Consider the following 17746-nt stretch of genomic DNA (forward strand, 5'->3'; position numbering starts at 1 on the left):
CGTCCTCCAGCCGACTTGTCTCCAAGGGTCTATTGCTGCCTCGGGCACCTTATGGTCGTTCTCCTGTGAGTCTAGATTTTCGAATCCGACGCAAAAATGATAGTTAATTTTAACGTTCAGGGCCTTGTAATGACGATGGAACACTCAAATTGCGTCGAGATTCAATACATCGGCCTCCAGCCGACTTGTCTCCAAGGGTCTATTGCTGCCTCGGGCACCTTATGGTCGTTGTCCTGTGAGTCTAGATTTTCGAATCCGACGCAAAAATGATAGTTAATTGTAACGTTCAGGGCCTTCTAATGACGATGGAACACTCAAATTGCGTCGAGATTCAATACATCGTCCTCCAGCCGACTTGTCTCCAAGGGTCTATTGCTGCCTCGGGCACCTTATGGTCGTTCTCCTGTGAGTCTAGATTTTCGAATCCGACGCAAAAATGATAGTTAATTGTAACGTTCAGGGCCTTCTAATGACGATGGAACACTCAAATTGCGTCGAGATTCAATACATCGTCCTCCAGCCGACTTGTCTCCAAGGGTCCATTGCTGCCTCGGGCACCTTATGGTCGTTCTCCTGTGAGTCTAGAATTTCGAATCCGACGCAAAAATGATAGTTAATTGTAACGTTCAGGGCCTTGTAATGACGATAGAACACTCAAATTGCGTCGAGATTCAATACATCGGCCTCCAGCCTACGTGTCTCCAAGGGGATATCGCTGCCTCGGGCACCACATGGTCCTTTTCCTGTGAGTCTAGATTTTCGAATCCGACGCAAAAATGATAGTGAATTGTAACGTTCAGGGCCTTGTAATGACGATGGAACACTCAAATTGCGTCGAGATTCAATACATCGGCCTCCAGCCTACTTGTCTCCAAGGGGATATCGCTGCCTCGGGCACCACATGGTCCTTTTCCTGTGAGTCTAGATTTTCGAATCCGACGCAAAAATGATAGTGAATTGTAACGTTCAGCGCCTCCTAATGACGATAGAAGACTCAAATTGCGTCGCGATCCAATACATCGTCCTCCAGCCGACTTGTCTCCAAGGGTCTATTGCTGCCTCGGGCACCTTATGGTCGTTCTCCTGTGAGTCTAGATTTTCGAATCCGACGCTAAAATGATAGTTAATTGTAACGTTCAGGGCCTTGTTATGACGATGGAACACTCAAATTGCGTCGAGATTCAATACATCGGCCTCCAGCCGACTTGTCTCCAAGGGTCTATTGCTGCCTCGGGCACCTTATGGTCGTTGTCCTGTGAGTCTAGATTTTCGAATCCGACGCAAAAATGATAGTTAATTGTAACGTTCAGGGCCTTCTAATGACGATGGAACACTGAAATTGCGTCGAGATTCAATACATCGTCCTCCAGCCGACTTGTCTCCAAGGGTCTATTGCTGCCTCGGGCACCTTATGGTCGTTCTCCTGTGAGTCTAGATTTTCGAATCCGACGCAAAAATGATAGTTAATTGTAACGTTCAGGGCCTTGTAATGACGATGGAACACTCAAATTGCGTCGAGATTCAATACATCGTCCTCCAGCCGACTTGTCTCCAAGGGTCTATTGCTGCCTCGGGCACCTTATGGTCGTTCTCCTGTGAGTCTAGATTTTCGAATCCGACGCAAAAATGATAGTTAATTGTAACGTTCAGGGCCTTCAAATGACGATGGAACACTCAAATTGCGTCGAGATTCAATACATCGGCCTCCAGCCGACTTGTCTCCAAGGGTCTATTGCTGCCTCGGGCACCTTATGGTCGTTCTCCTGTGAGTTTAGATTATCGAATCCGACGCCAAAATGATAGTTAATTATAACGTTCAGGGCCTCCTAATGCCGATGGAACACTCAAATTGCGTCGAGATTCAATACATCGGCCTCCAGCCGACTTGTCTCCAAGGGTCTATTGCTGCCTCGGGCACCTTATGGTCGTTGTCCTGTGAGTCTAGATTTTCGAATCCGACGCAAAAATGATAGTTAATTGTAACGTTCAGGGACTTGTAATGACGATGGAACACTCAAATTGCGTCGAGAATCAATACATCGGCCTCCAGCCTACTTGTCTCCAAGGGGATATCGCTGCCTCGGGCACCACATGGTCCTTTTCCTGTGAGTCTAGATTTTCGAATCCGACGCAAAAATGATAGTGAATTGTAACGTTCAGCGCCTCCTAATGACGACAGAAGACTCAAATTGCGTCGCGATCCAATACATCGTCCTCCAGCCGACTTGTCTCCAAGGGTCTATTGCTGCCTCGGGCACCTTATGGTCGTTCTCCTGTGAGTCTAGATTTTCGAATCCGACGCAAAAATGATAGTTAATTGTAACGTTCAGCGCCTCCTAATGACGATAGAAGACTCAAATTGCGTCGCGATCCAATACATCGTCCTCCAGCCGACTTGTCTCCAAGGGTCTATTGCTGCCTCGGGCACCTTATGGTCGTTCTCCTGTGAGTTTAGATTATCGAATCCGACGCAAAAATGATCGTTAATTATAACGTTCAGGGCCTCCTAATGCCGATGGAACACTCAAATTGCGTCGAGATTCAATACATCGGCCTCCAGCCGACTTGTCTCCAAGTGTCTATTGCTGCCTCGGGCACCTTATGGTCGTTGTCCTGTGAGTCTAGATTTTCGAATCCGACGCAAAAATGATAGTTAATTGTAACGTTCAGGGCCTTCTAATGACGATGGAACACTCAAATTGCGTCGAGATTCAATACATCGGCCTCCAGCCTACTTGTCTCCAAGGGGATATCGCTGCCTCGGGCACCACATGGTCCTTCTCCTGTGAGTATAGATTTTCAAATCCGACGCAAAAATGATAGTGAATTGTAACGTTCAGCGCCTCCTAATGACGATAGAAGACTCAAATTGCGTCGCGATCCAATACATCGTCCTCCAGCCGACTTGTCTCCAAGGGTCTATTGCTGCCTCGGGCACCTTATGGTCGTTCTCCTGTGAGTCTAGATTTTCGAATCCGACGCAAAAATGATAGTTAATTGTAACGTTCAGGGCCTTGTAATGACGATGGAACACTCAAATTGCGTCGAGATTCAATACATCGGCCTCCAGCCGACTTGTCTCCAAGGGTCTATTGCTGCCTCGGGCACCTTATGGTCGTTGTCCTGTGAGTCTAGATTTTCGAATCCGACGCAAAAATGATAGTTAATTGTAACGTTCAGGGCCTTCTAATGACGATGGAACACTCAAATTGCGTCGAGATTCAATACATCGTCCTCCAGCCGACTTGTCTCCAAGGGTCTATTGCTGCCTCGGGCACCTTATGGTCGTTCTCCTGTGAGTTTAGATTATCGAATCCGACGCAAAAATGATAGTTAATAATTACGTTCAGGGCCTCCTAATGCCGATGGAACACTCAATTTGCGTCGAGATTCAATACATCGGCCTCCAGCCTACTTGTCTCCAAGGGGATATCGCTGCCTCGGGCACCACATGGTCCTTCTCCTGTGAGTCTAGATTTTCGAATCCGACGCAAAAATGATAGTGAATTGTAACGTTCAGCGCCTCCTAATGACGATAGAAGACTCAAATTGCGTCGCGATCCAATACATCGTCCTCCAGCCGACTTGTCTCCAAGGGTCTATTGCTGCCTCGGGCACCTTATGGTCGTTCTCCTGTGAGTCTAGATTTTCGAATCCGACGCAAAAATGATAGTTAATTGTAACGTTCAGGGCCTCCTAATGCCGATGGAACACTCAAATTTCGTCGAGATTCAATACATCGGCCTCCAGCCGACTTGTCTCCAAGGGTCTATTGCTGCCTCGGGCACCTTATGGTCGTTCTCCTGTGAGTTTAGATTATCGAATCCGACGCAAAAATGATCGTTAATTATAACGTTCAGGGCCTCCTAATGCCGATGGAACCCTCAAATTGCGTCGAGATTCAATACATCGGCCTCCAGCCGACTTGTCTCCAAGGGTCTATTGCTGCCTCGGGCACCTTATGGTCGTTGTCCTGTGAGTCTAGATTTTCGAATCCGACGCAAAAATGATAGTTAATTGTAACTTTCAGGGCCTTCTAATGACGATGGAACACTCAAATTGCGTCGAGATTCAATACATCGGCCTCCAGCCTACTTGTCTCCAAGGGGATATCGCTGCCTCGGGCACCACATGGTCCTTCTCCTGTGAGTATAGATTTTCGAATCCGACGCAAAAATGATAGTGAATTGTAACGTTCAGCGCCTCCTAATGACGATAGAAAACTCAAATTGCGTCGCGATCCAATACATCGTCCTCCAGCCGACTTGTCTCCAAGGGTCTATTGCTGCCTCGGGCACCTTATGGTCGTTCTCCTGTGAGTTTAGATTATCGAATCCGACGCAAAAATGATAGTTAATTGTAAGGTTTAGGGCCTCCTAATGACGATGGGACACTCAAATTGTGTCGAGATTCAATACATCGTCCTCCAGCCGACTTGTCTCCAAGGGGATATTGCTGTCTCGGGCACAATATGATCCTTCTCCTGTGAGTCTAGATTTTCGAATCCGACGCAAAAATGATAGTGAATTGTAACGTTCAGCGCCTCCTAATGACGATAGAAGACTCAAATTGCGTCGCGATCCAATACATCGTCCTCCAGCCGACTTGTCTCCAAGGGTCTATTACTGCCTCGGGCACCTTATGGTCGTTCTCCTGTGAGTCTAGATTTTCGAATCCGACGCAAAAATGATAGTTAATTGTAACGTTCAGGGCCTTCTAATGACGATGGAACACTCAAATTGCGTCGAGATACAATACATCGTCCTCCAGCCGACTTGTCTCCAAGGGTCTATTGCTGCCTCGGGCACCTTATGGTCGTTCTCCTGTGAGTTTAGATTATCGAATCCGACGCCAAAATGATGGTTAATTATAACGTTCAGGGCCTCCTAATGCCGATGGAACACTCAAATTGCGTCGAGATTCAATACATCGGCCTCCAGCCGACTTGTCTCCAAGGGTCTATTGCTGCCTCGGGCACCTTATGGTCGTTGTCCTGTGAGTCTAGATTTTCGAATCCGACGCAAAAATGATAGTTAATTGTAACGTTCAGGGACTTGTAATGACGATGGAACACTCAAATTGCGTCGAGAATCAATACATCGGCCTCCAGCCTACTTGTCTCCAAGGGGATATCGCTGCCTCGGGCACCACATGGTCCTTTTCCTGTGAGTCTAGATTTTCGAATCCGACGCAAAAATGATAGTGAATTGTAACGTTCAGCGCCTCCTAATGACGACAGAAGACTCAAATTGCGTCGCGATCCAATACATCGTCCTCCAGCCGACTTGTCTCCAAGGGTCTATTGCTGCCTCGGGCACCTTATGGTCGTTCTCCTGTGAGTCTAGATTTTCGAATCCGACGCAAAAATGATAGTTAATTGTAACGTTCAGCGCCTCCTAATGACGATAGAAGACTCAAATTGCGTCGCGATCCAATACATCGTCCTCCAGCCGACTTGTCTCCAAGGGTCTATTGCTGCCTCGGGCACCTTATGGTCGTTCTCCTGTGAGTTTAGATTATCGAATCCGACGCAAAAATGATCGTTAATTATAACGTTCAGGGCCTCCTAATGCCGATGGAACACTCAAATTGCGTCGAGATTCAATACATCGGCCTCCAGCCGACTTGTCTCCAAGTGTCTATTGCTGCCTCGGGCACCTTATGGTCGTTGTCCTGTGAGTCTAGATTTTCGAATCCGACGCAAAAATGATAGTTAATTGTAACGTTCAGGGCCTTCTAATGACGATGGAACACTCAAATTGCGTCGAGATTCAATACATCGGCCTCCAGCCTACTTGTCTCCAAGGGGATATCGCTGCCTCGGGCACCACATGGTCCTTCTCCTGTGAGTATAGATTTTCAAATCCGACGCAAAAATGATAGTGAATTGTAACGTTCAGCGCCTCCTAATGACGATAGAAGACTCAAATTGCGTCGCGATCCAATACATCGTCCTCCAGCCGACTTGTCTCCAAGGGTCTATTGCTGCCTCGGGCACCTTATGGTCGTTCTCCTGTGAGTCTAGATTTTCGAATCCGACGCAAAAATGATAGTTAATTGTAACGTTCAGGGCCTTGTAATGACGATGGAACACTCAAATTGCGTCGAGATTCAATACATCGGCCTCCAGCCGACTTGTCTCCAAGGGTCTATTGCTGCCACGGGCACCTTATGGTCGTTGTCCTGTGAGTCTAGATTTTCGAATCCGACGCAAAAATGATAGTTAATTGTAACGTTCAGGGCCTTCTAATGACGATGGAACACTCAAATTGCGTCGAGATTCAATACATCGTCCTCCAGCCGACTTGTCTCCAAGGGTCTATTGCTGCCTCGGGCACCTTATGGTCGTTCTCCTGTGAGTTTAGATTATCGAATCCGACGCAAAAATGATAGTTAATAATTACGTTCAGGGCCTCCTAATGCCGATGGAACACTCAATTTGCGTCGAGATTCAATACATCGGCCTCCAGCCTACTTGTCTCCAAGGGGATATCGCTGCCTCGGGCACCACATGGTCCTTCTCCTGTGAGTCTAGATTTTCGAATCCGACGCAAAAATGATAGTGAATTGTAACGTTCAGCGCCTCCTAATGACGATAGAAGACTCAAATTGCGTCGCGATCCAATACATCGTCCTCCAGCCGACTTGTCTCCAAGGGTCTATTGCTGCCTCGGGCACCTTATGGTCGTTCTCCTATGAGTCTAGATTTTCGAATCCGACGCAAAAATGATAGTTAATTGTAACGTTCAGGGCCTCCTAATGCCGATGGAACACTCAAATTTCGTCGAGATTCAATACATCGGCCTCCAGCCGACTTGTCTCCAAGGGTCTATTGCTGCCTCGGGCACCTTATGGTCGTTCTCCTGTGAGTTTAGATTATCGAATCCGACGCAAAAATGATCGTTAATTATAACGTTCAGGGCCTCCTAATGCCGATGGAACCCTCAAATTGCGTCGAGATTCAATACATCGGCCTCCAGCCGACTTGTCTCCAAGGGTCTATTGCTGCCTCGGGCACCTTATGGTCGTTGTCCTGTGAGTCTAGATTTTCGAATCCGACGCAAAAATGATAGTTAATTGTAACTTTCAGGGCCTTCTAATGACGATGGAACACTCAAATTGCGTCGAGATTCAATACATCGGCCTCCAGCCTACTTGTCTCCAAGGGGATATCGCTGCCTCGGGCACCACATGGTCCTTCTCCTGTGAGTATAGATTTTCGAATCCGACGCAAAAATGATAGTGAATTGTAACGTTCAGCGCCTCCTAATGACGATAGAAAACTCAAATTGCGTCGCGATCCAATACATCGTCCTCCAGCCGACTTGTCTCCAAGGGTCTATTGCTGCCTCGGGCACCTTATGGTCGTTCTCCTGTGAGTTTAGATTATCGAATCCGACGCAAAAATGATAGTTGATTGTAAGGTTTAGGGCCTCCTAATGACGATGGGACACTCAAATTGTGTCGAGATTCAATACATCGTCCTCCAGCCGACTTGTCTCCAAGGGGATATTGCTGTCTCGGGCACAATATGATCCTTCTCCTGTGAGTCTAGATTTTCGAATCCGACGCAAAAATGATAGTGAATTGTAACGTTCAGCGCCTCCTAATGACGATAGAAGACTCAAATTGCGTCGCGATCCAATACATCGTCCTCCAGCCGACTTGTCTCCAAGGGTCTATTACTGCCTCGGGCACCTTATGGTCGTTCTCCTGTGAGTCTAGATTTTCGAATCCGACGCAAAAATGATAGTTAATTGTAACGTTCAGGGCCTTCTAATGACGATGGAACACTCAAATTGCGTCGAGATACAATACATCGTCCTCCAGCCGACTTGTCTCCAAGGGTCTATTGCTGCCTCGGGCACCTTATGGTCGTTCTCCTGTGAGTCTAGATTTTCGAACCCGACGCTAAAATGATAGTTAATTGTAACGTTCAGGGCCTCCTAATGCCGATGGAACACTCAAATTGCGTCGAGATTCAATACATCGGCCTCCAGCCGACTTGTCTCCAAGGGTCTATTGCTGCCTCGGGCACCTTATGGTCGTTCTCCTGTGAGTCTAGATTTTCGAACCCGGCGCAAAAATGATAGTTAATTGTAACGTTCAGGGCCTCCTAATGCCGATGGAACACTCAAATTGCGTCGAGATTCAATACATCGGCCTCCAGCCGACTTGTCTCCAAGGGTCTATTGCTGCATCGGGCACCTTATGGTCGTTCTCCTGTGAGTCTAGATTTTCGAATCCGACGGAAAAATGATAGTTAATTGTAACGTTCAGGGCCTTGTAATGACGATGGAACACTCAAATTGCGTCGAGATTCAATACATCGGCCTCCAGCCGACTTGTCTCCAAGGGTCTATTGCTGCCTCGGGCACCTTATGGTCGTTCTCCTGTGAGTTTAGATTATCGAATCCGACGCAAAAATGATAGTTAATTGTAACGTTCAGGGCCTTCTAATGACGATGGAACACTCAAATTGCGTCGAGATTCAATACATCGGCCTCCAGCCTACTTGTCTCCAAGGGGATATCGCTGCCTCGGGCACCACATGGTCCTTCTCCTGTGAGTCTAGATTTTCGAATCCGACGCAAAAATGATAGTGAATTGTAACGTTCAGCGCCTCCTAATGACGATAGAAGACTCAAATTGCGTCGCGATCCAATACATCGTCCTCCAGCCGACTTGTCTCTAAGGGTCTCTTGCTGCCTCGGGCACCTTATGGTCGTTCTCCTGTGAGTCTAGATTATCGAATCCGACGCAAAAATGATAGTTAATTGTAAGGTTTAGGGCCTCCTAATGACGGTGGGACACTCAAATTGCGTCGAGATTCAATACATCGTCCTCCAGCCGACTTGTCTCCAAGGGGATATTGCTGTCTCGGGCACAATATGATCCTTCTCCTGTGAGTCTAGATTTTCGAATACGACGCAAAAATGATAGTGAATTGTAACGTTCAGCGCCTCCTAATGACGATAGAAGACTCAAATTGCGTCGCGATCCAATACATCGTCCTCCAGCCGACTTGTCTCCAAGGGTCTATTGCTGCCTCGGGCACCTTATGGTCGTTCTCCTGTGAGTCTAGATTTTCGAATCCGACGCAAAAATGATAGTTAATTGTAACGTTCAGGGCCTTCTAATGACGATGGAACACTCAAATTGCGTCGAAATACAATACATCGTCCTCCAGCCGACTTGTCTCCAAGGATCTAATGCTGCCTCGGGCACTTTATGGTCGTTCTCTTGTAATTCTAGATTTTCGAATCCGACGCAAAAATGATAGTTAATTGTAACGTTCAGGGCCGCCTAATGACAATGGAACTCTCAAATTGCGTCGAGATTCAATACATCGTCCTCCAGCCGACTTGTCTCCAAGGGTCTATTGCTGCCTCGGGCACCTTATGGTCGTTCTCCCGTGAGTCTAGATTTTCGAACCCGACGCTAAAATGATAGTTAATTGTAACGTTCAGGGCCTCCTATTGCCGATGGAACACTCAAATTGCGTCGAGATTCAATACATCGGCCTCCAGCCGACTTGTCTCCAAGGGTCTATTGCTGCCTCGGGCACCTTATGGTCGTTCTCCTGTGATTCTAGATTTTCGAACCCGACGCAAAAATGTTAGTTAATTGTAACGTTCAGGGCCTCCTAATGCCGATGGAACACTCAAATTGCGTCGAGATTCAATACATCGGCCTCCAGCCGACTTGTCTCCAAGGGTCTATTGCTGCATCGGGCACCTTATGGTCGTTCTCCTGTGAGTCTAGATTTTCGAATCCGACGGAAAAATGATAGTTAATTGTAACGTTCAGGGCCTTGTAATGACGATGGAACACTCAAATTGCGTCGAGATTCAATACATCGGCCTCCAGCCGACTTGTCTCCAAGGGTCTATTGCTGCCTCGGGCACCTTATGGTCGTTCTCCTGTGAGTTTAGATTATCGAATCCGACGCCAAAATGATAGTTAATTATAACGTTCAGGGCCTCCTAATGCCGATGGAACACTCAAATTGCGTCGAGATTCAATACATCGTCCTCCAGCCGACTTGTCTCCAAGGGTCTATTGCTGCCTCGGGCCCCTTATGGTAGTTGTCCTGTGAGTCTAGATTTTCGAATCCGACGCAAAAATGATAGTTAATTGTAACGTTCAGGGCCTTGTAATGACGATGGAACACTCAAATTGCGTCGAGATTCAATACATTGGCCTCCAGCCTACTTGTCTCCAAGGGGATATCGCTGCCTCGGGCACCACATCGTCCTTTTCCTGTGAGTCTAGATTTTCGAATCCGACGCAAAAATGATAGTGAATTGTAACGTTCAGCGCCTCCTAATGACGATAGAAGACTCAAATTGCGTCGCGATCCAATACATCGTCCTCCAGCCGACTTGTCTCCAAGGGTCTATTGCTGCCTCGGGCACCTTATGGTCGTTGTCCTGTGAGTCTAGATTTTCGAATCCGACGCAAAAATGATAGTTAATTGTAACGTTCAGGGCCTTCTAATGACGATGGAACACTCAAATTGCGTCGAGATTCAATACATCGTCCTCCAGCCGACTTGTCTCCAAGGGTCTATTGCTGCCTCGGGCACCTTATGGTCGTTCTCCTGTGAGTCTAGATTTTCGAACCCGACGCAAAAATGATAGTTAATTGTAACGTTCAGGGCCTCCTAATGCCGATGGAACACTCAAATTGCGTCGAGATTCAATACATCGGCCTCCAGCCGACTTGTCTCCAAGGGTCTATTGCTGCCTCGGGCACCTTATGGTCGTTCTCCTGTGAGTTTAGATTATCGAATCCGACGCAAAAATGATAGTTAATTATAACGTTCAGGGCCTCCTAATGCCGATGGAACACTCAAATTGCGTCGAGATTCAATACATCGGCCTCCAGCCGACTTGTCTCCAAGGGTCTATTGCTGCCTCGTGCACCTTATGGTCGTTCTCCTGTGAGTTTAGATTTTCGAATCCGACGCAAAAATGATAGTTAATTATAACGTTCAGGGCCTCCTAATGACGATGGAACACTCAAATTGCGTCGAGATTCAATACATCGGCCTCCAGCCGACTTGTCTCCAAGGGTCTATTGGTGCCTCGGGCACCTTATATTCGTTCTCCTGTGAGTCTAGATTTTCTAACCCGACGCAAAGATGATAGTTAATTGTAACGTTCAGGGCCTCCTAATGCCGATGGAACAGTCAAATTGCGTCGAGATTCAATACATCGGCCTCCAGCCGACTTGTCTCCAAGGGTCTATTGCTGCCTCGGGCACCTTATGGTCGTTCTCCTGTGAGTTTAGATTATCGAATCCGACGCAAAAATGATAGTTAATTATAACGTTCAGGGCCTCCTAATGAAGATGGAACACTCAAATTGCATCGAGATTCAATACATCGGCCTCCAGCCTACTTGTCTCCAAGGGGATATCGCTGCCTCGGGCACCACATGGTCCTTCTCCTGTGAGTCTAGATTTTCGAATCCGACGCAAAAATGATAGTGAATTGTAACGTTCAGCGCCTCCTAATGACGATAGAAGACTCAAATTGCGTCGCGATCCAATACATCGTCCTCCAGCCGACTTGTCTCCAAGGGTCTATTGCTGCCTCGGGCACCTTATGGTCGTTGTCCTGTGAGTCTAGATTTTCGAATCCGACGCAAAAATGATAGTTAATTGTAACGTTCAGGGCCTTCTAATGACGATGGAACACTCAAATTGCGTCGAGATTCATTACATCGGCCTCCAGCCTACTTGTCTCCAAGGCGATATCGCTGCCTCGGGCACCACATGGTCCTTCTCCTGTGAGTCTAGATTTTCGAATCCGACGCAAAAATGATAGTGAATTGTAACGTTCAGCGCCTCCTAATGACGATAGAAGACTCAAATTGCGTCGCGATCCAATACATCGTCCTCCAGCCGACTTGTCTCCAAGGGTCTATTGCTGCATCGGGCACCTTATGGTCGTTCTCCTGTGAGACTAGATTTTCGAATCCGACGCAAAAATGATAGTTAATTGTAACGTTCAGGGCCTTGTAATGACGATGGAACACTCAAATTGCGTCGAGATACAATACATCGTCCTCCAGCCGACTTGTCTCCAAGGATCTAATGCTGCCTCGGGCACTTTATGGTCGTTCTCTTGTAATTCTAGATTTTCGAATCCGACGCAAAAATGATAGTTAATTGTAACGTTCAGGGCCGCCTAATGACGATGGAACTCTCAAATTGCGTCGAGATTCAATACATCGTCCTCCAGCCGACTTGACTCCAAGGGTCTATTGCTGCCTCGGGCACCTTATGGTCGTTCTCCTGTGAGTCTAGATTTTCGAACCCGACGCTAAAATGATAGTTAATTGTAACGTTCAGGGCCTCCTAATGCCGATGGAACACTCAAATTGCGTCGAGATTCAATACATCGGCCTCCAGCCGACTTGTCTCCAAGGGTCTATTGCTGCCTCGGGCACCTTATGGTCGTTCTCCTGTGAGTCTAGATTTTCGAACCCGACGCAAAAATGATAGTTAATTGTAACGTTCAGGGCCTTCTAATGACGATGGAACACTCAAATTGCGTCGAGATTCAATACATCGGCCTCCAGCCGACTTGTCTCCAAGGGTCTATTGCTGCCTCGGGCACCTTATGGTCGTTCTCCTGTGAGTCTAGATTTTCGAATCCGACGCAAAAATGATAGTTAATTGTAACGTTCAGGGCCTTGTAATGACGATGGAACACTCAAATTGCGTCGAGATTCAATACATCGGCCTCCAGCCGACTTGTCTCCAAGGGTCTATTGCTGCCTCGGGCACCTTATGGTCGTTCTCCTGTGAGTTTAGATTATCGAATCCGACGCCAAAATGATAGTTAATTATAACGTTCAGGGCCTCCTAATGCCGATGGAACACTCAAATTGCGTCGAGATTCAATACATCGGCCTCCAGCCGACTTGTCTCCAAGGGTCTATTGCTGCCTCGGGCACCTTATGGTCGTTGTCCTGTGAGTCCAGATTTTCGAATCCGACGCAAAAATGATAGTTAATTGTAACGTTCAGGGCCTTGTAATGACGATGGAACACTCAAATTGCGTCGAGATTCAATACATTGGCCTCCAGCCTACTTGTCTCCAAGGGGATATCGCTGCCTCGGGCACCACATCGTCCTTTTCCTGTGAGTCTAGATTTTCGAATCCGACGCAAAAATGATAGTGAATTGTAACGTTCAGCGCCTCCTAATGACGATAGAAGACTCAAATTGCGTCGCGATCCAATACATCGTCCTCCAGCCGACTTGTCTCCAAGGGTCTATTGCTGCCTCGGGCACCTTATGGTCGTTGTCCTGTGAGTCTAGATTTTCGAATCCGACGCAAAAATGATAGTTAATTGTAACGTTCAGGGCCTCCTAATGCCGATGGAACACTCAAATTGCGTCGAGATTCAATACATCGGCCTCCAGCCGACTTGTCTCCAAGGGTCTATTGCTGCCTCGGGCACCTTATGGTCGTTCTCCTGTGAGTTTAGATTATCGAATCCGACGCAAAAATGATAGTTAATTATAACGTTCAGGGCCTCCTAATGCCGATGGAACACTCAAATTGCGTCGAGATTCAATACATCGGCCTCCAGCCGACTTGTCACCAAGGGTCTATTGCTGCCTCGTGCACCTTATGGTCGTTCTCCTGTGAGTTTAGATTTTCGAATCCGACGCAAAAATGATAGTTAATTATAACGTTCAGGGCCTCCTAATGACGATGGAACACTCAAATTGCGTCGAGATTCAATACATCGGCCTCCAGCCGACTTGTCTCCAAGGGTCTATTGCTGCCTCGGGCACCTTATATTCGTTCTCCTGTGAGTCTAGATTTTCGAACCCGACGCAAAAATGATAGTTAATTGTAACGTTCAGGGCCTCCTAATGCCGATGGAACACTCAAATTGCGTCGAGATTCAATACATCGGTCTCCAGCCGACTTGTCTCCAAGGGTCTATTGCTGCCTCGGGCACCTTATGGTCGTTCTCCTGTGAGTTTAGATTATCGAATCCGACGCAAAAATGATAGTTAATTATAACGTTCAGGGCCTCCTAATGACGATAGAAGACTCAAATTGCGTCGCGATCCAATACATCGTCCTCCAGCCGACTTGTCTCCAAGGGTCTATTGCTGCATCGGGCACCTTATGGTCGTTCTCCTGTGAGTCTAGATTTTCGAATCCGACGCAATAATGATAGTTAATTGTAACGTTCAGGGCCTTCTAATGACGATGGAACACTCAAATTGCGTCGAGATACAATACATCGTCCTCCAGCCGACTTGTCTCCATGGATCTAATGCTGCCTCGGGCACTTTATGGTCGTTCTCTTGTAATTCTAGATTTTCGAATCCGACGCAAAAATGATAGTTAATTGTAACGTTCAGGGCCGCCTAATGACGATGGAACTCTCAAATTGCGTCGAGATTCAATACATCGTCCTCCAGCCGACTTGTCTCCAAGGGTCTATTGCTGCCTCGAGCACCTTATGGTCGTTCTCCTGTGAGTCTAGATTTTCGAACCCGACGCTAAAATGATAGTTAATTGTAACGTTCAGGGCCTCCTAATGCCGATGGAACACTCAAATTGCGTCGAGATTCAATACATCGGCCTCCAGCCGACTTGTCTCCAAGGGTCTATTGCTGCCTCGGGCACCTTATGGTCGTTCTCCTGTGAGTCTAGATTTTCGAACCCGACGCAAAAATGATAGTTAATTGTAACGTTCATGGCCTCCTAATGCCGATGGAACACTCAAATTGCGTCGAGATTCAATACATCGGCCTCCAGCCGACTTGTCTCCAAGGGTCTATTGCTGCATCGGGCACCTTATGGTCGTTCTCCTGTGAGTTTAGATTTTCGAATCCGACGCAAAAATGATAGTTAATTATAACGTTCAGGGCCTCCTAATGACGATGGAACACTCAAATTGCGTCGAGATTCAATACATCGGCCTCCAGCCGACTTGTCTCCAAGGGTCTATTGCTGCCTCGGGCACCTTATATTCGTTCTCCTGTGAGTCTAGATTTTCGAACCCGACGCAAAAATGATAGTTAATTGTAACGTTCAGGGCCTCCTAATGCCGATGGAACACTCAAATTGCGTCGAGATTCAATACATCGGTCTCCAGCCGACTTGTCTCCAAGGGTCTATTGCTGCCTCGGGCACCTTATGGTCGTTCTCCTGTGAGTTTAGATTATCGAATCCGACGCAAAAATGATAGTTAATTATAACGTTCAGGGCCTCCTAATGACGATAGAAGACTCAAATTGCGTCGCGATCCAATACATCGTCCTCCAGCCGACTTGTCTCCAAGGGTCTATTGCTGCATCGGGCACCTTATGGTCGTTCTCCTGTGAGTCTAGATTTTCGAATCCGACGCAATAATGATAGTTAATTGTAACGTTCAGGGCCTTCTAATGACGATGGAACACTCAAATTGCGTCGAGATACAATACATCGTCCTCCAGCCGACTTGTCTCCATGGATCTAATGCTGCCTCGGGCACTTTATGGTCGTTCTCTTGTAATTCTAGATTTTCGAATCCGACGCAAAAATGATAGTTAATTGTAACGTTCAGGGCCGCCTAATGACGATGGAACTCTCAAATTGCGTCGAGATTCAATACATCGTCCTCCAGCCGACTTGTCTCCAAGGGTCTATTGCTGCCTCGAGCACCTTATGGTCGTTCTCCTGTGAGTCTAGATTTTCGAACCCGACGCTAAAATGATAGTTAATTGTAACGTTCAGGGCCTCCTAATGCCGATGGAACACTCAAATTGCGTCGAGATTCAATACATCGGCCTCCAGCCGACTTGTCTCCAAGGGTCTATTGCTGCCTCGGGCACCTTATGGTCGTTCTCCTGTGAGTCTAGATTTTCGAACCCGACGCAAAAATGATAGTTAATTGTAACGTTCATGGCCTCCTAATGCCGATGGAACACTCAAATTGCGTCGAGATTCAATACATCGGCCTCCAGCCGACTTGTCTCCAAGGGTCTATTGCTGCATCGGGCACCTTATGGTCGTTCTCCTGTGAGTCTAGATTTTCGAATCCGACGGAAAAATGATAGTTAATTGTAACGTTCAGGGCCTTGTAATGACGATGGAACACTCAAATTGCGTCGAGATTCAATACATCGGCCTCCAGCCGACTTGTCTCCAAGGGTCTATTGCTGCCTCGGGCACCTTATGGTCGTTCTCCTGTGAGTTTAGATTATCGAATCCGACGCAAAAATGATAGTTAATTATAACGTTCAGGGCCTCCTAATGCGATGGTACACTCAAATTATGTCGAGATTCAATACATCGGCCTCCAGCCGACTTGTCTCCAAGGGTCAATTGCTGCCTCGGGCACCTTATGGTCGTTGTCCTGTGAGTCTAGATTTTCGAATCCGACGCAAAAATGATAGTTAATTGTAACGTTCAGGGCCTTCTAATGACGATGGAACACTCAAATTGCGTCGAGATTCAATACATCGGCCTCCAGCCTACTTGTCTCCAAGGGGATATCGCTGCCTCGGGCACCACATGGTCCTTCTCCTGTGAGTCTAGATTTTCGAATCCGACGCAAAAATGATAGTTAATTGTAACGTTCAGGGCCTTGTAATGACGATGGAACACTCAAATTGCGTCGAGATTCAATACATCGGCCTCCAGCCGACTTGTCTCCAAGGGTCTATTGCTGCCTCGGGCACCTTATGGTCGTTGTCCTGTGAGTCTAGATTTTCGAATCCGACGCAAAAATGATAGTTAATTGTAACGTTCAGGGCCTTCTAATGACGATGGAACACTCAAATTGCGTCGAGATTCAATACATCGTCCTCCAGCCGACTTGTCTCCAAGGGTCTATTGCTGCCTCGGGCACCTTATGGTCGTTCTCCTGTGAGTCTAGATTTTCGAACCCGACGCAACAATGATAGTTAATTGTAACGTTCAGGGCCTCCTAATGCCGATGGAACACTCAAATTGCGTCGAGATTCAATACATCGGCCTCCAGCCGACTTGTCTCCAAGGGTCTATTGCTGCCTCGGGCACCTTATGGTCGTTGTCCTGTGAGTCTAGATTTTCGAATCCGACGCAAAAATGATAGTTAATTGTAACGTTCAGGGCCTTCTAATGACGATGGAACACTCAAATTGCGTCGAGATTCAATACATCGGCCTCCAGCCTACTTGTCTCCAAGGGGATATCGCTGCCTCGGGCACCACATGGTCCTTCTCCTGTGAGTATAGATTTTCGAATCCGACGCAAAAATGATAGTGAATTGTAACGTTCAGCGCCTCCTAATGACGATAGAAGACTCAAATTGCGTCGCGATCCAATACATCGTCCTCCAGCCGACTTGTCTCCAAGGGTCTATTGCTGCCTCGGGCACATTATGGTCGTTCTCCTGTGAGTCTAGATTTTCGAATCCGACGCAAAAATGATAGTGAATTGTAACGTTCAGCGCCTCCTAATGACGATAGAAGACTCAAATTGCGTCGCGATCCAATACATCGTCCTCCAGCCGACTTGTCTCCATGGGTCTATTGCTGCCTCGGGCACCTTATGGTCGTTCTCCTGTGAGTTTAGATTATCGAATCCGACGCAAAAATGATAGTTAATTGTAAGGTTTAGGGCCTCCTAATGACGATGGGACACTCAAATTGCGTCGAGATTCAGTACATCGTCCTCCAGCCGACTTGTCTCCAAGGGGATATTGCTGTCTCGGGCACAATATGATCCTTCTCCTGT

This window comes from Schistocerca serialis, unplaced genomic scaffold, assembly GCF_023864345.2.
Source record: "Schistocerca serialis cubense isolate TAMUIC-IGC-003099 unplaced genomic scaffold, iqSchSeri2.2 HiC_scaffold_1393, whole genome shotgun sequence".
Taxonomy (NCBI): Eukaryota; Metazoa; Arthropoda; class Insecta; order Orthoptera; family Acrididae; genus Schistocerca; species Schistocerca serialis.